General features: G+C 46.8%; 1 protein-coding gene across 1 annotated transcript in view; it reads right to left on the minus strand.

Annotated features, from left to right (window-relative positions):
• The window catches only part of LOC147700936 (taste receptor type 2 member 40-like), a 43765-nt gene that overhangs the window by 14845 nt on the left and 5436 nt on the right, over positions 1–23484 (minus strand). The gene's annotated exons all lie outside the window — the stretch shown is intronic.

Genomic DNA, 23484 nt, shown 5'->3' on the forward strand with positions numbered 1-23484 from the left:
TGCATGTAATACACACAATAAACACTTGGTGGCACCATTACACCATGCTTCTGAAATAGAAAATTATTACCGGAACAGAGACATAAAGTAAGGAAGATCTTCGATAAGAACCACTTTTGGCATGTTGGTGCTCTGTGCTGATCTCAATGCTGGCAACTCGTGCCATGAATTCATTTAAAATTGCAATGAACAGTGCACTCTAATGTCTCAGGATTCATTTATTACGCTTCGGGTTGCCTGTGGCATATTTATTGTTCCTAGGGCTTTCCACCCTTTCAGCCTTCAGTGGTTTTTCTCCTGTCATGGCCCAGCTCCATCTGGTAGCAGCTGCTGTTCCCATTGCTTCTGCAGACACCTGGTCAGGAGTTTGAGACCCTCCTCCCCCTGCAAGCTCCTACCTGCACCTCAACCCTGGTTGTTCTAGTGGTAGAGCATCACCTGTCTGCTGCTCAACTGCCCTTATGTCTCTCTATCTGCTTTTCTCTCTCTCTTTATTTTTTCCTGCCTCTGCCTTTTGTGCTTTTGCTTTACTTTACTTTTTCCAAGTTTTCCTGTTTTTCCTCCTTCATCGCCTCTGCGATCTCCCGCGGACCTGCCCACCTCCAGTGACCCTTCACGCTCTTACCTTTTCCTGCTTCCCAGCTGTCCAGACCCCCCTCCGCAGCCCTCCTTAATGGCTGCAGCTGCACAGTTAAAGTGCTGTCCACTAACCTGTTGGTGGACCTCCTTCTTTCACTGTGCAGCTCAGTCTGGTTGCGGCTTTTTCCTGTTGCTGCTGCTGACCCCTGGTCAGGAGTTTGAGGCCCTCCTCCACCCGCAGGCTCCTGCCTGCACCTCATCCCTGGTCATCTAGTGGTAGATCGTCACTGCTCTGCTTCCCGACTGCCCTTCTGTCTCTCTTTCTGCTTTTCTATCTCTCTTTATTTTTTCCTGCCTCTGCCTTTTGTACTTTCTTTACTTTTTCATGTTTTCCTTTTTTTCCTCCTTCATCACCCCTGCTATCCCAGCGACCCTGCCCCCTCCAGGGACCCCTCACCCTCCTGTGTTTTCCCGCCTCTTATCTGTCCATGCCCCCCACCCCGCAGCACTACTTATTGGCGGATGATGCGCAAGCGCTGCGGCGCCAAAGGTGCATCAAAGGCAAGCCCTTTTGCACCTGGAACACACCCAGCATTAGTGACCCTCGTTCTTGGACCTTCCACCACTACAACGCAAGCACCGTCCTCACCCTCAACTCAGGATGCCGCACCGCCTGCCATTTGGTGTTGCTGAAGGAGACAAATGGACCCTTCGCCTGCCGGATTTGCAACAGCACCTTCACCCACACCAACATGCCAGCTCCTCTCACCCATCCGACCAACAGCGCACCCGACTGACTCAATTGCATCCTCCTCAACATGCGATCCCTCCACAAAACACGCCACAGAAATCTTGGAAATCCTCAATGCCGCTTCTCCCGACGTTGCCTTCTTCACGGAAACCTGGACCAACCCCAGTTCTGGACCGGACATTGCCATCGCCATCCCCAAAGGCTACAAAATCCCTCGCGAGGTCCAAGCAGACTGACCAGGAGCATGTGAAAGTGCTACTAAAATGGCACATTACTTGACCTGTGACCTGCCTCCAGTTACAGAAGCTACCCGCCCTCTGCCCTTTGTTATGCTGCACCCTGCAGGAATTCTTTCTCAGCTCGCCTCCACAGCTGCCTGCAATCTGCACTGAACTGTTGAATGCTCTGTGATCCTGCCCTATCTCATCACTACCCTATCTGCCACCTTGAAGAGTGAAGGTTAAGCGCTGCAGTCGCAGATCACAGGGCTTGAAATGAGGAATCGCAGACTGCATAGGACACCTTCTGCTGAGTCGTCCCACTTCATTAATAAAGCCTAATAAAGGTGCAAGATGACACCGTATTAAAAAAAAACCTATTTGGCAGTCCCTGACATTTTTTAAACACAAGAAAGCATTCTGGGATATGTAGTCTTGTGTTACCTCATTTCAACCAACTGGACTAATACACTTGAGAGCAATAACAGGAAAAAGGAAAGCTCATGATTTGACCACTGTATCTGTGATGATATTATGGAGTCCTCTGGTAAGCCAGACTTATGCAGACAGTACCACTCTGAACCTGGATAGAAATATGAGGGCCCTTTTTGCAGGTGTGCCGAATGTAAGCCAAGTTGGCCCATTATAATGTCTGCACCTTTAATGGCCTGCCAATGTTCCAAATGTAAAACTTAGGCTTGTAATGCTTGTGTTTATGATTCACAAAAAGTGCAAGTGATTTACTCACAGTATTGCATCAACATTTGAAATATGAGTAGCCCTTATGACCCCACTGCACCAGTTACCGTGCCTTCCACTTCTAGAAATCCCAGGCCTGCTTGTGCATCTTCTTGAAACACTCAATAAAACATGTGCCAAGCCACATGCCCTCTACGTTGTCTCTTTGTGCTTATCTGTGACAGCTGTGGTTTTCTTGAATTAGGGACACTCAAGTAGGCTTTCAAGGAAAAACTATGCTTTTGAAGAACTGTACAAATTAGGTTTTTAGAAGAGTAACTTTAATTTTAAAGCTTCAAGTGGACAAGAATCATGGATGAGGTAATCAGCCGGTCCTGACTCTTTTGCCAGCAGCACTTTGCATTCTGGTACTATTAGTTTTATGTTTTCTACTATAGGCAATGGCCTTTGAAATCCAGGCATGCAAAGTACAGTGGGTCAAAAATCCAGAACTCTCTGAAGGGCCTAAATTTGACATGTGACCAATTGTCAGCTAGGAGGGTAACAGGTCTAGGCATGAAACTGGGTCCAGGATGACAGAGGGATGGGCTCTCAGAGAATGCAATCTGTGGAATTCACTTGTCAACAGCATGGGGGAATACTTCTGGATAGCATGTTGGGGTGCAAACTCAGCAGACAGTTGCAAGTTCTGTACACATCACTGGTGAGGCCTCATCTGCCGTATTGGGCCCAGTCATGCAGGTTCCATCTAAAAAATCACAATGCAAAATTATCAACTGGCCAGTCAGAGACATATTCAGACACTTGATTCATGGGATAAAGACGTGCAAGAACTAATATAACAATGAGGAAACAGGCCTTTCCCATTCACACACTGAGGATCTGTAACTACATCCCTGTATCCACAGCCCCAAGGATTCTCAAAGTTAGGAAGGAGCTAAGGATGCATGTTTTAAAGAACACAACATCACAACACAGTAAAGAGTCCACCTTCTATTGCAGAACTCAGGACCTCCCACCCAGATTCACTTTCTGGTTGGATCCCTGCCTTTGACCCTGTAAAGCACTTGGCTGCCTTTCAACTACGTGTGCACTTTCCAAATACCGTCAGTGAGAACACCATGGTACAGGGGACAAGCGGCAAGTCTTGCCTGTGGAATCTCCATATTCTTGCAGAGTCAAGGGGAGGCTATGTGTGGAGAGGCATGAATGAGAAAGAGTAGAAGCTGTACACAGTGCAGTTGGCAAGCATTCTTTAGTAGCGGAACCCTTCGACAATTACAGGCAAGAGACTGGCAGCTGGAGATGCTCTGAAGCAGCATTCACTCTGATGGAAATAGCAATGTAAGTACACCAGCAGAAGTAACAAGGATAGGAGAAGCCATATTAAAATGGGCTCGGATTAACACCAGAGTCAGTTGTGCTGAATAATCACAGTTAACTTGGGAGATTGTTTGGGGTAGAAAGGGGGCAGGGACTCTGAAATGAGGTTGGCCATGTGGCCCTTATTTCTGGTCATCTATAATGTTTCTCTTCTACACCTTGGAGAAGGGAGTGGGCTGGGGTTCTTCTGTCTTGAAGCAGTAGAGAAAAGGGTGTATCTGCTCTTCAGGCAGGAGATAAAATACAGAAGGGGCCACAGACTAGCCACTCTGGCATACCCTTTGTGGGGTGCATATACAAAGGAAACAATTGATGAACAGAATGCTGTACAATGCAAACATTCAACCCCAGTCATAAGGATCTGAGTTAAATCCATCATTATTTTGCTCACCAGACCATCCCAGTTTGGACTCAACCAAATCAGGGTTGACCCTGTTCTTTGTGGGAACAGTCCAGCCCGAACTACCAAGCCACGTTCTCCCTGGACCGGAAACAAGCATTCTGGGACTGGTGAGCTGCAAGCTAAGGATGCTTAATTTTAGCTGCTGGCTGCAGGTGGGGCCAGACTGCATTATTTTTCAGAGACTGGTAAATGTTTTAAACCATTAGCCTGTAAAATAAAACAAGAGGGGGAAAGATATCAAGGGAAGTGGGCAGAAGGTGGAAGGGAAATATGGAAACAGTGAAAAGGGAGAAAGCAAAGATGAGAAAGAACCTGCAAGAGGGAAATAATGTGGAGGGAGAGTATTTTGCTGGATGAAAGAACCACAAGCTGAAATCAAGAGTAGATAGCCTTGGTATTCAACAACATTGGCATTCGCCAATGATGCATGGAAGCTTCTCATCTGCATTTGGCAATAATGCATGCAAGCTTCTACTCAGCATTCACCAAGGATGATTGCAAGCTTCCTCTCTGCATTTGGCAATAATACATGCAAGCTTCTGTAAAATACATTTTTTTTAAGTGGCCTGCACTTATTCTTTTACAAATTAAGCTTACTGCCTACTCAACAGTGGCTCATGGCTCCCTTCAGCTCTCAGCCTCCTGGCTGTTTTTAGATTCCAGTGTGGAGCTTAAGGCAGGGAAGGTGATGGCCAAGCTGCTGTTATCAATGATAATGGGATGTCAGCAGAGGAACCCATAGGCTGCAGATTATACCAGGTGGGTAGGCAGTTCCCTCAGCCACCCTGTTTCTTGGTCAGTTCCCCTAGAAAGTGATCAGAAAGTATCCACAAACATACACAGGGCAATATCTAATAGCTGGTCCGAGAGCTAGAAAATGAGAAAATACTCCTTTTTGGTTGGCAGAATCACTCATTTTCTTTTTACCGAGTATTTCGCAATCAATCTTTCTCATAACACTAGTCTTCTTGCATGTATGTATTTATGTATGTACGTATATGGTATTTCTTTAGAAGAACACAGCCAAAAGACAGCGGAGCACTGTGCAGGATCAAAGACCAGCTCAAATACAACCAGTAGTGGTAGAGTTAGATGGTTGCTGGGCTATTAATTCTTTGTGAAGTAGTGTTCTTTAAATTGATGTTTCTTCAATGTGTAAAATTTCCACCTGTCATACTAAAAATGAACATTGTGTGTTTGCATTATTTTCATTTGATTTTTAAGTCTGAGAACTACCATTATCTGCCTATTTGGTACTCACTCCCCTAGATATTTTGAGAGCCAGAACCTGGCAGAGTAGTGTGGAATAGTGGCTAGGGGTTCCCTGCCTTACCTAGAAAGTATCCTTCCTTATGAACTGGCGTGATTAAGGGGAGATAGATCTATACTCCACCCCACTTAGAGGTGAGAAGAGGGAAAAGACTTTTTTTTTATATATAACCCTCACCCATTTTAGTAGTGGCATGCTTCATCATTGGGTTCACCCTGACTCCTAAAGGTCAGGGTGGGATCAACCAGGTTCCATTGAGCTCTTTGGAGAAGTCTTGATTTTTTCGTGGGTTTTACATATAATAAAAACCCCTAATTTACCACAAGGTATCCCTTTATTAGTGGGGTGAGTGGGATTGGTTAAAAAAATATGGGAAGAAGCAAACAGTATGTTGTAGTCCTTTGACCCTAATCTAAAAGCGTCAACATGTTTCTGCCCTACTCTATTGGCCTATATAGGTTCTGGGCATTCTTCACAACGATACTAGAGAACAATGATCTCCCACTGATTTACCCCTGCAAATTATACAGGTAGATGCGTAGTGTGCTAAAGAAAAGCTTGAGCATGAAGTGGGTGAGGGTTATATATAAAAAAAATAGTTTTTTCACTCTTCCCACCTCTAAGTTGGGTGGATTATAGATCTTTCTCTCTTTAACCATGCTGGTTCATAAGAGAGGAGACTTTATCAGTAAGGTTATTTCACTGGGAGTATGGATCCCCTTTCCTTTCAGTTTTGAAAGGATCTCTTTACCCAATTTGAGTTCTGGAACTGGCCCCCAGACCCTTTTGTTATAAGTAGAGGTTACCTGAACTATGTCAGAGCCTTCAAGCAACATGAAGCCAACATCAAGCCAGGTAGGAACGACAAACACTACTTAAGTAATCAATAGATCTGTATTGGACTTGGCCCTTTTTGCAGGGTCATCCCCAAACTTTTTGCCTTCCTCCTGTATTTTTATCTGACCTGTTTTTGTTGGTTTAATGACTGTGGGCACTTTACCACTGCTGATCAATGCTAAAGTGCATATGCTCTCCTTATTGTAAATTGATATATGGATTAGTGATTCCATGATTGGCTGATTTGGTTTACTGGTCAGACCCAGTGCTCGTAAACCAAATGCTGCTAGTGGGCTTGCAGCACCCACTGGAGCAGCCTGTAAAAGTGTTTCTAAGGCCTGCCATTGCAGATCCTGTGTTCAGTCTGGTAGTGCCATGCTGGCTGGGCATGTGCACCCACTTGCCAGTCCCTAAACCTTCCCTTTTCTTCATATCAGACACCCCTATGGTAGGCCCAAGGACAGGGTGCATTGTAAGTATAAGGTAGGACATGCCCTGGTGTGTCTGGCATGTCCTAATAGGGAATTACAGCCATTTTTGTTTTCACTATTGCAAGGCTACCTGTTCTCCACAGGCCAGAATGAGTTAGATTATTTCATTGTATAATCCTAACTGACTCAGGGAACATGGTAGAAATTCGAGTTTAGTATGCCTGAACTCAGAATGATAAAATACATCTTTTAGTGAAGTTGGTTTTAACATTCTGTGTTTGAAAAAAACACTTTTGGAAAGTAGGCATTTTCTTGTCTAACTATCCAAGCCTGCCTCTGCTAGGTTGTTTATTCCTTGTCTGGAGTTTGACTGACAGGGCTGGGGGATTCCAGGAGACAGGGTGAGTCAGCCCAGTGGTGAATATAGAGATCTGCATCTAGATGGGAGGGAGGAGTTGCACCTGAGACCTGAACAGGGCTGTGCCTTCCCTCCACAATGCTGGCTCCACCTCCTGTGGTGTGTCAAATGTGTCTGCCCTGCACTGTGAAAGAAGAGAATGAGTTATGTCAACAGTGAGCTCCAGGGCTGTGCCTTCCCTCCGCAATGCTGAATCCACCTCCTGTGGGGCGTCTCATGGTTCTGCCCTACACTGTGAAAGGAAGGAAGGAGTCTTGTCAACAGAGCGATCCAGAACTGGTTATGTCTAGGCAAAGGCCCCTCTGCCCTCAGAGCACAAAGGATTTTGGGGTATAAGTATTGGGACCCTGATCCCAAGAATTGAGATCACTTTCGGACAACAAGAAGAAACCTTTGCTGAGGAGAGGAACCTGAAGAAACTGAGGAGAGACTATCCCTAAGCTGAAGTGCTGCTTGTGGGGGATTGGCCTGCAGTGGTTGCCTGACTGCCAAAGGAAGGAGAAAGGAACTTTGTGTGCTTTATTTCAACTTGTGAAGGATCTCCAAAGGCTTGAGAGAAGAGCTTGTCTCCTGCTGAAGTCTCAGGGACAACAGACTTCAACCCTCAGCTCCCCAGAGTTCTTTGGAAGTGCTTAATGCTGTTTTGGGCCTTCTAGGGACTGCGTGTCGCAAGGAGTTGGAAGCGCGACTCAAGAGGGAGAAGCGTGTTGAAGCCGCTGCCGTCGCATCTCTGAGTAAGGATGTCGCCGCTGTAGCTGACGCATTGCATCGCATCAAAAAAAGCTTCATGCAATGAGGAAAAAGCATGTCGCCGTCACAGCCGCTGCATCTGTGAGTAGGATGTTGCCGCTGTAGCTGTCGCATTGCGCCACATCACAAGAAGCTCCTCGCATCCACGGAGAAGTGTGCCACAGTCGGAGCTGTTGTCGTCGCATCACTGAACAAGTGTGTCACCGCTGCAGTTGTTGCATCGAGCGGAAGCGTCTCGCATCATCGGAGAAGAGTGTCGCCGCCAAAGCCGCTGTTGTCGCATCACTGAACAAGGGTATCGCAGCTGCAGCTGACTCATCGAGTCTAGACTTCTTGCAACATCGGAGAAGCATGCCGCATGATGAAGAACTTCAAGTCTTAATTTCTTTGCACGGGATCTTTGCCGCATCTACATCTCTGCAACATTTTCGTTGTGGAAGAATGACGCATGGTAAGGTACATTGACTTAAAGTGTCGCATTTTAAGAATTAAAGAGAACTAAGCTAAAACTACCATTTTAAGTACAGTATTGTGGATTTTTGTCATTTATGGTCTTGTGTTAAATATATATAAAGAATACTTATTTTTAAGCTGCAGGTGCTCTGGGGAGATGGTGTCTTCTTTGTAGAGCTGGGGATGCCGACACTCAGGTTCAGCCCGGCTGTTGGGCTACCACATGGGTTGCCATTTGCAGGGTCACATAAGGGCCGCATCTCTGTTGGGTGCAGGAGGTTTGCAACATTGATGGACCACAGCGGCTCCCAGCCGTGATGGGCATCTCATGGGGTGCTTCTCACAGGGGCAGTCATTAGTTCCATAGCTGCAGTGCTTTGATGTGGAGGCTCCATTGCTACCCCCCCACCCCCAGTGCAACACCACCTCCCCCAGCACAAGGGGGGCCCGCAACGGGCCCCCAAGGCCAATCCCCACCAGCCTTTCAATGGCGGTATACCTGCCAGGGAGAGGCGGGCTGCGACCAGCATTGTAATTTGGCAGAGGGTGCCTGCTAGGCATCGCCACTATTTTACTGATGCTGACCACTCTGCCAGGCAATCGGAACGATTGCCTGTGGTGGATCTGTGGCGGGTGTTATTTGCGCTTGCACGGTCGCAGTACGATTCCCCCGCCATCCTAATTTTGTGGGGAAAAATTGCTGTCAGATGGTGGAGGGCCTCCAACCACATGGCTGGCGGTGGCAGGACTTCTGCCATCGTAATCACCCCATAGTGGTGTTTAGCTCCTTTTCAATAACATATTCTCCTCAGCCCTAGGATGTAGTCCAAACACCCTTGAGGAAGAGAGCCATGGAGTCTGTCTCTGTCCCTCCTTTCACCAAATTAGTGTAAGAAGCTTGTCCAAGTCAAACAGTGGAAGCTGGATACAGGTGAAGGGCTCGCTCTTACTCAGCCCTGGCAAAGTGCTTGGCCTGTCCCCCAGGGGTTTGGGGGTGTGGCCGAGCTGTTTACCAAGGTCGGTTTCTGGCAATTTAGGTACAGCTGCCGATATTGCAGCTATGCTGCAAAAACAGCCCTCTAACAAAATCGACCCCCAGGGGCCAAAACCGGCCCCCAACCCTGGCGGCCCACTGGGGAAATGCCAAGTGCCCACTATGGCCAGTACTGCTCTGGCTTTGGACTATCGACATTCAATAAAAGGTGTGAATATAGCCCAGGACATCAGCACCAGCCAAAGCAATTTCTTTTTTTTTTGAGGGAGGAGGGGTTTGAGGGTGAACTTCGAAAGTGCCTTGTAAATGTAAATGTAAATGTAAATGTATTTGAGCTTATATAGCGCACAGCTACCCACAAAGGGTTTCCCGGCGCTTGCTTAGGGAACCCGTCCTGGTATTCCCCTGTGAGATAACCCCGGTAGGGTATCCACAAGGTGAAAGCCAGGCATCCCGCCGCGAGGGGCCATTGTGGAGATTAAGCAAGCTATTGCCCAGAGTCGCAGAGTGTGAACCCGTGAGTTGAGAAGGCACCGGAGCGAGAATTATCGAGTCCGTGGAATTTTTGAGACCAAGACCCGCCGAGGCGGGGAATTGAACCCTGGTCGAGGGCCGATCTCAGCTTCCGGGTCTGCCGCCTCTAACCCCTGAGCCACACTTCTCCACAGGTACTTGCAGGTACTTCTTGGCACAAGGCCCCGCCCCCTTTGAGGTCCCTCCCCCTTCTCATAGCGCCTTGACGCCTAAGGGTATAAGTAGCGCTTTACAAATGTCAAAAATAAATAAATAAATAAATAAGTAGAACAGGCAGGGCTGTTTGCACCAAGCGACAACTGTTCTGTAACTTTATGTCATAACTTTTACATGTAAAAATTGGATTGTTGTCATAGATCCATAATCGAATGTGCAGAGAAACTAGGTATTTGTTATTAAGGAAATACAGTTGCAAAAAGAAAAGTAAGTGCCAACACCCCCTTCCCTCAGCAAAACAATAAAGGCAAGGGGCCACAGCAAGCCGGTACCATAAACATGATGGCTCCACTTCATATTTAAATGTGATAATTGTAATTCAGGTGCTAAAGTGCTTCACCTCCAACATCTTTATAGCAGCCCTGACCTCCACTCAGAGGGCTGGAACCAGGCATGACCACCAAAACGTGATCCACCATTTTTTCAATAAAAGATTAAACATCAAGAAAATACCTCTTCCAATTCATCAAGAGCTAGATGGACAACAAAGGTGGTGTATGAACCCTAACCCCCTTCTCAAATGTGGTATTCTTAGGGATCTTTGTGTCTTCTAATTCACCAAAATCCCCCACCATCTATGCCTTCTTCAGTTGGGGGATCTGTGCCATGGTTCGCCGGCTCCATGTTGGGGTCTTGTGTGCCACTTTAGCCATCAATCTCACAGGGATGTGTCATTTTTAGAACACCTTGGAGAAAGGTCTGTTAACCTTTCCCATTCATTGATATTTAACCTCTCCCATAAGCTACTAATGTCTATCATTAGTTTATAGTTTGCATCTTATTTAATGCACCAGTACAGACTGATGGACCTGGTTCGATCATAGGATTGCAATAAACATCGCAAAAACAAAATACGAGTTGTGTGTGTGTGGGGGGGTGAACAAAAGTGCAAACTTACCTACTCTTAGGATAAAATAAAAAGCGATAAGCACTTCCAGAACAACTTTGGTTGGTGGCCATCCAATAAATTATCATAAAATATCCCAAAATATTATTTTGTGCAATAAATAGGTGCATAGAAGAAATCCTTTACTAAATCATAAGGTACTTATTGTTCATGGTAATTATTCACTAGATTTTCTTTGTATGCACTGGTTTGTTGTATACCAAACATACAGACACACTAGAAAAAGCTGCAGAACACCACAGGGTTCTAGGGGGACCCAGCATGGCAGCTCATGTCTAGCCAGAAAACATCATCGTGTCCTGGATGACCCTTAATGTCAGTTTTGACGTGTCTGCAATTTTTAAAATAAAACGACCCAGGTGAATAATGAATATATAGAATTCAGAAGATGGGTCTGGAGCTAAGTAAAGTCCATTAATTTATAGGCGCATCATATAGCAAGTAATGCTTACATTTACTCAGTAAGACATGTTGAGCTGGAGCTTAGTGGTAGAACAGCCAGATGGAGCTAGGTGAACCAGTGCCAGGCTTAAGAAGTCCTGTGCTGCCCTCTAGCTGTAGCTATTTGTGTATTTAAAATTCCATGACATTTCCTAGGACCCGTGGCTCTTTGTTATGCATATTGATAGGGTTATTTATATCAACAAAACTGCAATAAATGAGCACAACAATATTTTACTATGCAGGACTGTCACTGAGAGCCACTGGCGCCAACACAACACGCCTACCACTGTTCAAGTTCAAGTTCGGGCATTTATATAGCGCACTACTCACCCAGAGGGTCTCAAGGCGCTTGGGGAAGGGGTTCAATATTTGTCGCATAGCCAGGTTTTAAGTTCTTTTCTGAAGGAGATGTGGTTTTGAGTAAGGCGGAGGTGAGTGGGGAGTGAGTTCCAGGTCTTGGCAGCCAGGAAGGAGAAGGATCTGCCACCCTTGGTGAATATTCGGATGCGCGGGTCTGCGGCAAGGGCTTGATTGGACGATCTTAGTTGGCGGGTGGGTTTGTAGAAGGACAGTCGAGTGTTGAGGCATTCGGGTCCTAGATTGTAGAGGGCCTTGTGTGTGTGGGTTAGAAGACGGAACGTAATTCTTTTGTTGACGGGAAGCCAGTGGAGGTCTTTTAGGTGTCCGGTGATGTGATTGGCGAGGGATGTCCAATATGAGTCTCGCTGATGCGTTTTGGATGCGTTGGAGTTTTTTCTGAAATTTTGCTGTGATTCCGGCGTATAGTGTGTTACCATAATCCAGTCGACTCGTGACCAGTGCGTGGGTGACAATCTTTCTTGTCTCGAGGGGGATCCAGCGGAAGATCTTTTTGAGAATGCGAAGTACGTTGAAGCAGGAGGATGAGACTGCGTTGACTTGTCTGGACATCGAGAGAGAGGAGTCTAGGATGAAGCCAAGGTTACGTACGTGGTCTGTGGGTGTGGGTGCTGTGCCCAGAGCGGAAGGCCACCAAGAGTCGTCCCAGGCAGAGGGGGAAGATCCTAGGATGAGCACCTCCGTTTTGTCTGAGTTGAGTTTTAGGCGGCTATGTTTCATCCATTCGGCTACTTCTTTCATGCCTTCGTGAAGATTGGTTTTGGCGGTGTTAGGGTCTTTGGTGAGGGAAAGGATTAATTGGGTGCCGTCTGTGTAAGAGATGATGTTGAGGTTGTGTTGGCGCGTGATGGATGCGAGTGGGCTCATGTAAACGTTGAAGAGGGTGGGACTGAGTGATGATCCTTGTGGTACTCCACAGATGACTTCAGTGGCCTCTGAGTTGAATGGGGGAAGTCGGACTCTTTGAGTTCTCCCGGCGAGGAACGAGATGATCCAGCCCAAGGCTTTTCCTTGTATGCCGATGTTGCTGAGGCGTTGTATAAGGGTGCTGTGGCAGACTGTGTCGAAAGCGGCGGAGAGGTCAAGTAGAATGAGGGCCGCTGTTTCTCCGTTATCCAGTAGTGTTTGGATGTCGTCTGTCGCTGCAATGAGGGCGGTTTCGGTGCTGTGTTTGGCTCGAAATCCGGATTGAGATGGATCGAGGGAGTTGTTGGATTCAAGGAAGGCGGCGAGCTGGCTGTTGACGGCTTTCTCAATGACTTTGGTGGGGAAAAGGAGGAGGGATATGGGTCGGTAGTTTTTAAGTTCAGAGGGGTCTGCTGTGGGTTTCTTCAAGCGGGCGCTGAGTTCGGCGTGTTTCCAGCTTTCTGGGAAGGTGGCAGAGTTGAAGGAGCAGTTGATGACATCAAAGAGATGGGGTGCGATGATGGAGTCAGCTTTGTTGAAGATGTGGTGGGGGCAGGGGTCGGTTGGCGAGCCAGAGTGGATTGAGTTCATTAGGCAGATGGTGTCTTCAGTGGTGATTGGGTTCCAGGCGCTAAGGTTGTTAGTTGGCGGAGTAGGATCTGAGGGGGGTGGGGAGGGTTGATCGCTGGGAGTGTTCTCAAAGCTGTTGTGGATGTCGGCAATTTTGTTGTAGAAGAAGGAGGATAACGCATCGCAGAGGTCTTGGGAGGGAGTGATGTCGTTAGATGTTGCGGTGGGGTTGGTGAATTCTTTGACGATGTTGAAAAGTTCCTTGCTGTTGTGAGTGTTGTTGTCGAGACGATCCTTGAATGCTGATTTCTTGGCGGATCGAATCAGTTGGTGGTGTTTGCGGGTGGCTGCCTTGAGAGTGGCCAGGTTGTCGGTGGTTGGGTTTTTTCTCCTTGTTTTCTCCAGGGTGCGGCATAGCTTCTTGGATTTTTTAAGGTCATCATTGAACCAGGGAGCCTTTTTGCTGGCTGATTTGATCTGGTGCTGTTTTCAGGGGTGCTAATTCGTCAGCACTGTGGGTGATCCATTGCTTGAGATTGGTGGCTGTTTGGTTTGTTCTTAGTGAGAGGTCATAAAGGGGCAGAAATTAACCTGGGATTTAAGGGCCCTCTTTACTCTATGTAGTTCTGCTGGAAAATGGTGCTTTCTGAAGTGTCACCCCAAACATTCTGCCTTCCTCCTCTTTTTGCTGAACTCTTTTTGTTGGCCATAGGACTGTAAGCACTTTAGCAAAGCTAACAAGTGCTAAGCCTCTTCCCTAAACTCCTCTAATTCACTAGTAAGCCCCTTGTAAAGTGGTATAACAGATACCCAGGGCCTTTACTTCAAATGCTACTGGTGGGCCTGCAGCACTAACTGTGCCACCCAGAGAAGTAGCCTTTCAAAAATGTATCAGGCATGCCACTGCTGTGCTTGTGTGCGCAGGTTACTGCCACTTCGACTTGGGATATAAAATTACTTGTCAAGCCTTAAACTCCCATATTATTACATAAATTGTCCCTAAGTAACCCTAAGGGCAGGGTGCTATGTAAGTAAAAGGTAAGATATGTGCCTTTTTATTTATTGCATGTCCTGGTAGTGACAAACAACTTATTTCGTTTTTCATTACTGTGAGGCCTAGCCCCTCAAAGGCCAGCATTTGGAATCCTTAAGATACTTTTAAGCTGTAATTCCTGATCAGGGAGGAGTAGCTTTTCCATGTTTTATATATATGAAATGATTATGATAAAACCTCCTTACTGGTGAAGCTGGACTTAACATTACTGTTTTAGAAATACCACTTTTAGAAAGTCGACATTTCTCTGAAGATACTGTTCTTTGTCCCTGACAGCATGTCTCCATTACACGCCTGGGTTGGGTGACAGCTACACTTTGTGCATTCCATCTAGACAGCCACAAACACAGGAAGGTGAGGCTCATCTACATTCTGAGCAATCATCTGCATTCATCAGCATTCTGAAGGGTCTTCCAGGGCATAGAGAAATGGGATGGGCTGACGCTTACACTTCAATAGGTAGTGTCCTGTCCACACACAATTCACTGTTTTATCCCACACAGGCAACGTGGCAGAGAGGACTGAGGTGGAAGAGACCCTTGAGCACTTCAGAGAGTTGATTTAAAATCACCCCCTACATCAAAATAACTTTTTGGTAGAAGTACAGGGTCTCTGACATCCTAAAATCAGACACTTCTTGATATTTGAACTGATCCTGTGTCAGAAGGACTGCTGTTCTGCTTAAAGAACTCAACTGGATTGCTTTTCTGGAAGATCTGCTATTCTGCTTGTTGCCCTGCAGCCTGCTGCTCACTGACTCTGCTGAAGGAGAGCTTGACTCTGCCTTCCCTCCAAGTGCTCCCAGGGGCTTTCTTGCTTGCTTTCTGTTTTCTGAAGTCCCAGGGACACAAAGGACTTCCTCAAATTCTGCTGTGTCTGCTGGACTCTTCCTTATGTGAGTCCTACCCTTGCCTGTGGTGCCCGCTCCAAGTTATAGGCCTCATATGCGGATTCTGCAGGTGTTTTGCTACAAAACCGATGCATCTTCACCACTCCGCAGATCGGAACTGACACATGGTCCTTCGATGTCTATGCAGAGGCTGTTCAAAGACAGTAGTTCTACAGCCGGCGCAGCCCAATGATGATGCTCTGTGCGGCATGACAATTACGCATTTCCTTCACCTCAGCAAAGCTCAACGACAATACAGTGACCTGACTGCAAGGAAAAGATCAGCACTTTGTTGCCTTAGTGTCAACGCTTTGTTCCATTCAAGGTACTTTCTCAGCGGACCCTACATGGGTCCTGGAGCTGGTCTGCCTCCTTCGCCGTCAGACTGAACTTTGGATTTGCGCCAGTCCCTCATGACCTCAAGTAACCTTTAAACGGCTGGTGACTTCTTAGCACTGTTTTTCTGTTTAATCTTTAAAAATTCATATCTCGACTTCTACGGATATAATTTATGTTGTTTGGGTGTTATTTTGCTGAGATAAACATTCTCTATTGTTCTAAAGCTGTGTGGAGTCTATTTGTGGTGTATTCATTGTGTTACTCTGTGTGTGCATTGCAGAAAATTCTTTATACATTGCCTCTTTACATAAACCTGACTGCTCTGTGCCAAGCTACTATAGGGTGAGCACATGTTATCTTTTGGTGTGTATCTGGCTTACCATAAGTAGTATGGTGCATACTTCAGTGCATACCTCAGCCAACAAGGAATTCCATTTCTAATAAGTTCCAATGCTTGTTCTTTCCCAAGTCTCAGAGCAGCAAGTAAAACATTGCGTAGGGGCTTACAATAGGACCTGAGTTCAATCATGTGATTCCATCAGCCATGAAAGGATGGGAGGTGCCACTTTTTCTATTTTGATCAATTATTGTACAGGAAGGAAATCTTTCTGGGTAAGAATTTTGATTCTGTTTGTCCTGAAATAAGATCAAGACATTTGATTCCCCTCAGATCTGAAAGAAGAATGCTGACATTGATGAAGGAGTGCACAGAGAGTTGTCTTACAAGGAATATGTCATATCAGGGTGTCTCCTTGTTTTGAATCTACCAACACAGACATGGCTTCATTGTGGCACATCAATAAATACTGTGAAAAATTGTAGGTTCATCTGGTTTGGTCCCATGTACCATTACCACTGTCTTATATTTTGTCATTATCCTTTTGCTTTTGAGGTTTCTTTTGTAAACGGAGGTGAGGAACTCTTCATATGCAAACAAAATAATGCAAATAGGGAGGAGTTTATTTATTTGAGGAGTTTTATATAACAGGAACGTCACCAGTAAGGGTATCAGAGCGCCAAACATAACGCAGACAAGTCATACATAAAAGGGAAAATATGCAAGCTGTACATATTTATTTATTTATGCGATTTTCTATAGCGCGAACTTTACCCGAAGGTGTCAGAGCGCTTTACATGAGCACCAGTTGAAAAACATAAGGACTTAGGATTACATGCGTTACAAAAAGGATACACACGGTAAAAAATTGCAAATGTACAAGATGTAAAGTCACACAAGGAGGAGATACACGTAGATATACTCTAAGAGTCACATAGGAACGGTAGATAGTATAAAGGTCTACTGCATATACTAGTGATTAGAGTTATCTCTATATACATAGGGAAGGGATATGACTGGATATACTCTAAGAGTCACATAGGAACGGTAGATGGTACAAAGGTCCACTGCATAAACTAGTGATTAGAGTTATCTCTATATACATAGGGAAGGGATACGAATGGATATACTCTAAGAGTCACATAGGAATGGTAGATATTATAAAGGTCTACTGCATATACTAGAGATTAGAGTTATCTCTCTATATATATAGGGAAGGGATACAAATGGATATACTCTAAGAGTCACATAGGAATGGTAGAGAGTACAATGGTCTACTGCATATACTAGTGATTAGAGTTATCTCTATATACACATAGGGAAGGGATATTACTGGATATACTCTAAGAGTCACATAGGAACGGTAGATGGTACAAAGGTCTACTGCATATACTAGTGATTAGAGATATCCCTATATACAAATATACACACATAGTAGATATCCTCAGGCAGAGTTCCCTTAAGTGGGGTCGTAGGGGAGATGTGGTCACAACACCAAGGGAGGGTGGGAGGGAATCAAGGGTAAGGAGAGAAGACAATGCAGAAAAGGGAAGAAACATTTGAGGAACATCAAGGGGGAAACGTGGGAAAAGGGTAAAAGACGAAGGAACGGACAAGAAGACAGGCCGGGGACCAGGGAAAAAACGGCCGAGAACAGCAGCAAAATGGCGGGCAGGACAGAAGGAAAAGTGAGGGAGTCCAAGAGTCTCTGGTCCACAAATGCAGTGCCTCAAGTGTTTCCCGTACCAGGGTTTGTAATTATGGTCATCCGACTCTCCGATGAGTCTTATAGGAGTGCCCCTGGATTCAGAGGGGGGATGCAGCATAGGACAGGATTCCCTGGCGAGGAACTGGCTGTTGAGATGGTCCGGAATTTTCACGAGGCCTTATGTCCTCCACAGGCGCCATTTTAGAGTCAGGTGGCGCCGATTTCAGAGTTTAGGCTCAGTTAGTATAAAACATTGTCCTGCATGTCTCGCCCGTTTCTGTGCCCGCGCTGCTGCAGGAGGCGGGATGTGCTGCACTGTCCACGTCCCCAGCTGGGCACCTCGTCGTCCCAGCAGTGCCCATCCTGGTGCTGCTATGGCAGCGGCGCTCTCCAGCTCCAGACTGGGGGTGAGAGGAGAGTTGGAGCCGGGCACTTGGTGTTTTCGCGCTAATTTCCGCAGATTTCCACACATCCCCGAACTCTTTTTCGAAGGCAAATGTCGACAGACATTCGCTGCTGTGATAAAATGTCGGAGGTGCGGGGTTAACCCCAGGACAGGCCAATCTTCTATGCAAACTTGGATTGCTTGCTAGTGCCAAAACTAGAAGACTGATGTCTTATATTTGTTTACAGTGTAATATCTTGAACAGTGGGTTAGTTTGGTGGAACTCTTAACATTTCTGTTGAAGCTTTCAGGTAACAAACATTTTTTGGCACTTATGGATCACAGAGGGCAGAGAGGTCTAATCTTTGAAAGAACCATAATGGTTTGATTGAAAGAGCAACACGACTGTAAAATACAGAATCAGTGGCGCACCGTGAGCTGTTGTTTCTGTTTGATTAACAAATGAGATGTATCATGTGTCCTGCATATGCAGCTAGGTAAATATGTGGACTGTAGCACAGGCTTCGATGTAAAATGTGTTGCTGATTATAACTCTACCTCCTTACAATTTTCCTATATTCAAAACATGTTTTCCCTTGCATGAACACTCTCGCTTTCTAGAGTTGGTTCTAGGAGTTGTGGCACCATAGGCAAAATGTAGGTTGGTGCCCCCCTATGGTAATTTGCTTACCAGCTCTGCATGAAATATGTGTGTGCCTTGCTTCCTTTTATCCACTCTAAGTTCTATGATCATGAAAATTATTTTTAGGGAACGCTGAGAATTATTATTTTTTTAAGGTTTTTTTTAAATAAATATTTTTATTTGCAATTTCAACCAATACAAAACAGCTATCATGTCACAATTAGTCACACACGCGTTGAAGTGCCCACCCACCACCCATCCCACGAGACATGTCACCCCCTTTATTCCTTGAATCAGGAAGATACACGACCCCTTCGTAAGTTTCAGATCTGGCAGTCTCCGCCCCCTCTTACTTGTCTTTCCCCAGGATCGGAGACACAGGCCCAGTGGCCCCCCAGCCCGGAGCCCAGTGAAATTCAAAAATCATATTATGCTGGTCAGCTCCCAGACCCCCATCCAATCCATGATATTTTCTTCATTTCCCCATTATCTTACAGAACTTTCGGGGGCACCCTCTCTCTTTGTATGTGACCCTTTCCCTTGCCATATACATGTCAATCCCCCTCCTCCATTCTCCTAATTTTGGAGGTAGTTTCACCCCCATGTGTGTGCCACATCTCTTTTCGCTACCACGAATGCCAGTAGTGCAAAAATAAGCTGTGGGCGACCCAAGTCAACATTGCCAGGTATACCCAGCAATACGAATATAAGATCTAGAGGGAGTGTTACATCTAATACTTTACTCAGTTCTCCTAATACGTGTACCCAATATGTGTGGATAACAGGGCAGTCCCAGATAGTATGGTAGAAGTCCCCCTGTGGCTGTCTGCAACGCAGACAGTTCGTTCACTGGCTCGACCCATTCGGTTGAGTCAAACACTGTCAAAATACACCCTGTGTAATATCTTGTATTGAATGAGTCGAATGCGGGATTTAATCGCCACCTCCCTGTGGTTCATCAGGGCCGCCTCCCGATCCACTGTGTCTAGTGTGCCCAGGTTCTGCTCCCATGTTTCCTTCAGTTTCCCCAGTCTGTCTGGCATAATATTGTTCAGTGTCCTGTACGTTAGAGTGACTGCCTTGTTGGGTATTTGCTTGTGCAATAGGCGTCCCTCCATCGGGGCATAGTCTGGCAGGGGAGAGGAGAGCAAGCTCCAGGCATGTCGCAGTTGCGCGACCTTAAAAATTTGAGTGGAGTGCAGTCCAAACTCTGTTGCCAATGTCCTGAAGGGTTTGAGTTCCCCCTTTGCCACCACATCCCCTAGAGTGGAGATTCCAACGCCACCCCAGCCTCCAAAGCCCTTAAGTATGTGGAGTTCCCTCCACCAGGTGCAGTGCCAGATTGGTGTCTGTTTGGTCGGTTTGCTTGTCCAGTCTATTGCCTTAATCACCCTGTCCCAGACCTCCAAAGTTATTTGCGGGGCCGGGAGTAGGCGTCCCGTACCATGGCCCCCATATAAGTAATGTAAGCATGAACAGTGTGCCATGGTGTGTCTCTCTAGTCTATAGGAGGGGTGATCAGCCGGGACGTGGATCCATTCGTGGAGAAGTGTGGCTCAATGGTTAGAGCGGCAGACCCTGATGCAGAGGTCTGGCCCGGGACCAGGGTTCAATTCCCTGCCTCGGCAGGTCTTGGGCTCAAAATTCCACGGACCTGATAATTCTCGCCTCGGTGCCTATTCCAATCATGGAGTCCCACTCTGAAACTCTGGGCAATAGCTTGCTTAATCTCCACAACGGCCCCCACAACGCTAAGGATGCCTGGCCTCCACCTTGGGGGTGCCCAGGAGTGGACGCCTCACAGGGAAAGCCAGGATGGGTTCCACAGCGGTATTCGTACAAGCGCCTTGAGACCCTTGCGGGTGAGTAGTGCGCTATACAAGTATCAATTTACAATTTTTTTTATTTACAATTCATTCACCGGTGCCAGATGCTCTGCCCAGTAATAGGCCTCAATGTCAGGCAGGGATATCCCTCCATAATATTGGTTCTGCTGCAGCATACCCAGGGCGATCCTTGGTTGCTTCCCGAGTCACAGCAGGGAGCACAATTCCGCGTCTATCACCCGGAATGTCTGCCTGAGGAGGGGGAAATACTAATTTTGGAGGACATACAGAAAGCGGGGCAAGGTGATCATTTTGAACATCGTAGTTCGTTCAAGAATCATCAGGTGAATGCTTTCCACCTCAGAGCGTCAGCTGCAAAGTTTGTTATGACCCGCTGGATATTGTTTCGGTAGGAGAGTTGTCTATCTGTGGTGAGATACGTGAATCCCGTCTGCGTTACCTGGAGAGCCCCGGGAAGAGGAGGCCACGTCTCACTAGCCTGTGGGCTGTATAGGACCAATTTATGCCAATTTATAGCATATCCCGAGAAGGAGCCGTACTTGCCCAGAAGCTCGAACAGTGCGGGGACCATGAGGTCCGGTTGGGTAACATATAACAAGTTATCTTTCGCGTAAAGTGAAATCTTTTCTTCCTCCACGTCAGTCGGTGTTTTTGAATTTGGGTTACATGGTCCCTCCTACTCGCGGATATCAAGTCAGTTTGTGCACAAGAGAAGGACCACATTTTCTCTGGTATCTCAAGACCAATTCTTCCTCCCATGTAACATGCATAGAGTACCCTAGCCCCAGAAGATTCACAAGTGCAGCATGTTATAATTAATAGTGTCATGGAGCTGGGGCAAGGAGTGTGTCTAGTGTCCAGCGGGGAACCCGTTCCACTGGAAACTCGGATACTAATGCCTCCAGTGAGCTCTTCAATCAATGATACAAGAAGACATCCAAAGGGGTCCTCTACGTGTCCCCGGCAAATTCGTCTAATGATAGGAATGCTTTATTTACATATAGGTCTCCCTATTTCATCTTCCCTTTGCCATAATGTTGAGAAAGCACTTTTAGTGAATGAGTGCCCATCACACGTGTCGATCACGAGATCCCTGGGGAAGTAGGCCACAATCCAGAGGGAGAACGCATTGTCAGTTTTACTGTACCACCTACAGAACTGTTAACGAAAATCTGTAGGAGTGTCAAGTCAGGTTCCCCAAGAGACCCTGCCTCCCCTAAAGTACTTGAAGGGATTATTGGAACCCTTGAGCCATGCATTAGACACCTATTGGAATTATCTTTTAGGACAGGGACCACGCCAGTGAGGTGGAAGAAAGCAGTAGTCCTTCCACTACCCAAGACACCGCATATTAGCCCAGATCGACTTGATAATCTTCGCCCAATCTCTACTCCCCTACTTCGCAAAGGTTGCGGAGAAGGTAGTAAATACACAATGTATTGTGCATATTGGGAAATATAATCTTTTACATCCCACGCAGTCTGGATTTTGGGCTCACCACTTGACGGAATCAGCCCTGTTACTCGCCACGGAAACCATCAGGAAGTACGTAGACAAGGAACAGACTGTGGCCTTAATCCTGTTGGATTTAAGTGCCGCCTTCTACACTGTGGCTCACCATACCCTGCTGCAGTGTCTGAGGAAAGGAGGAGTGGCAGGGAGGGCATTGAACTGGATGAAATTCTTCTCGTCTGAGTGCAGCTTTCAGGTGAGGCAGGGCTCTCACTACTCCAGGGTCATCAAGCTGAAACAGCGAGTACCGCAAGAATCAACCCGGAGATCGACCCTGTTTAATCTCTATGTTACACCGTTAGCGGAGATTGCAGATGGTTTTAAGATCAGGGATGTGTCCTATGCCACTGACACGCAACTGGTGGTCTCCCTGACACAAGCACAGGAGACGGCAGACGTCAACTTTGTGGCTTGCATGCAAGATGTTGCAGCATGGATGGCGAAGAACTGCCTGAAATTGAATGGCAGTAAGACCGAGGTGCTTGTGGTGGGAAGAGCCCCATCGGTGTGGTCATCGGCATGGTGGCCCCAGTCTCTGGGAGCCACACGATGCCCTGTGAGTGGGTAAAAAACTTAGGTGTCCGGCAGGATACGAAGCTATCTTTCGAGTATCACACCAGGTGGGTAGCAGGGGCTTGTTTTGGATTCCTGAGGGGCCTCCGGAAAACCCTGGACATACTGCCCACCGCCTCCAGAAAGACCATGGTGCATGACCTGGTAACCTCACGCCTTGATTATAGCAACGTTCTGTATCTGGGGGTCATGGGTAAATTTATGCAAAGGCTTCAAGTCATACAGAACGCGGCTGCTCTGCTAGTTTTTAAGCTCCCTAGGAGGGCCTCCTCGAAGATGGTGATCCATCAGTGGAGGTTGTGCGCTGTGGTGTTGACGTCTGTAAGCATTGGCGGAGTCGTGGTACTGAGGGAGTTGGCGGGAAGTTCTTTGGTGTCCTTGATCCAGCTGCGATGGGGGCAATTATGGCAATAGTGTACGGTGGGCGTAATGAAGGTGTGCTGTAAACAATGATGGTAGATACAGGAGAGTCCTGTAGTGTGACTGTAGTTTAAATTCCTGATGGTGGAGAAGACAGGCTCATGTGTGTGTCTGGCTATGTGGGTTGGTGTCGTGGCTAGCTGCTTGAGTCTGATGTTGGTCAGTTTCCCCAGGAGGGGGTGGTGTTCTGGTCAATGGGGTTGTCTATTGGAACTTGAGGTCTCCGAGTAGGATGTAGTCGGTGAATGGGAGAGCCTGGGGTGCGATGAGGTCTACAATGGCATTGGTGAAAGGGGGTCCATGGCTCAGAGGGGCCTGTAGGTGAGGGTGCTGCAGAGGGTGGTGTTGGGGTCAGTCCGGATCTGGAAGTGGAGGTGTTCCATGGTCATCATTGACTCATTAGAGTGCTTCGTCAGTTGGAGTGGGCTTTTTTAGAAAATTGTATTGCCTCCTCCTGGCAGCCCGGGGAGGTCCGTGTCAGTGAATTTGTAGCTGCTGTGGATGGTTATGGCGATGTCTGGTACAGACCAGAGGTTGGTCCAGGTTTCCGTGAAGAAAGCAATGTCTGAAGAGGTGGCATCGAGGAGGTCCCAGATTTCTGTTGCATCTTTGTGGACCGACCGCATGTTGAGGAAG

The sequence above is a fragment of the Lissotriton vulgaris genome, chromosome 7 (genome assembly GCF_964263255.1).
Source record: "Lissotriton vulgaris chromosome 7, aLisVul1.2, whole genome shotgun sequence".
NCBI classification, from domain to species: domain Eukaryota; kingdom Metazoa; phylum Chordata; class Amphibia; order Caudata; family Salamandridae; genus Lissotriton; species Lissotriton vulgaris.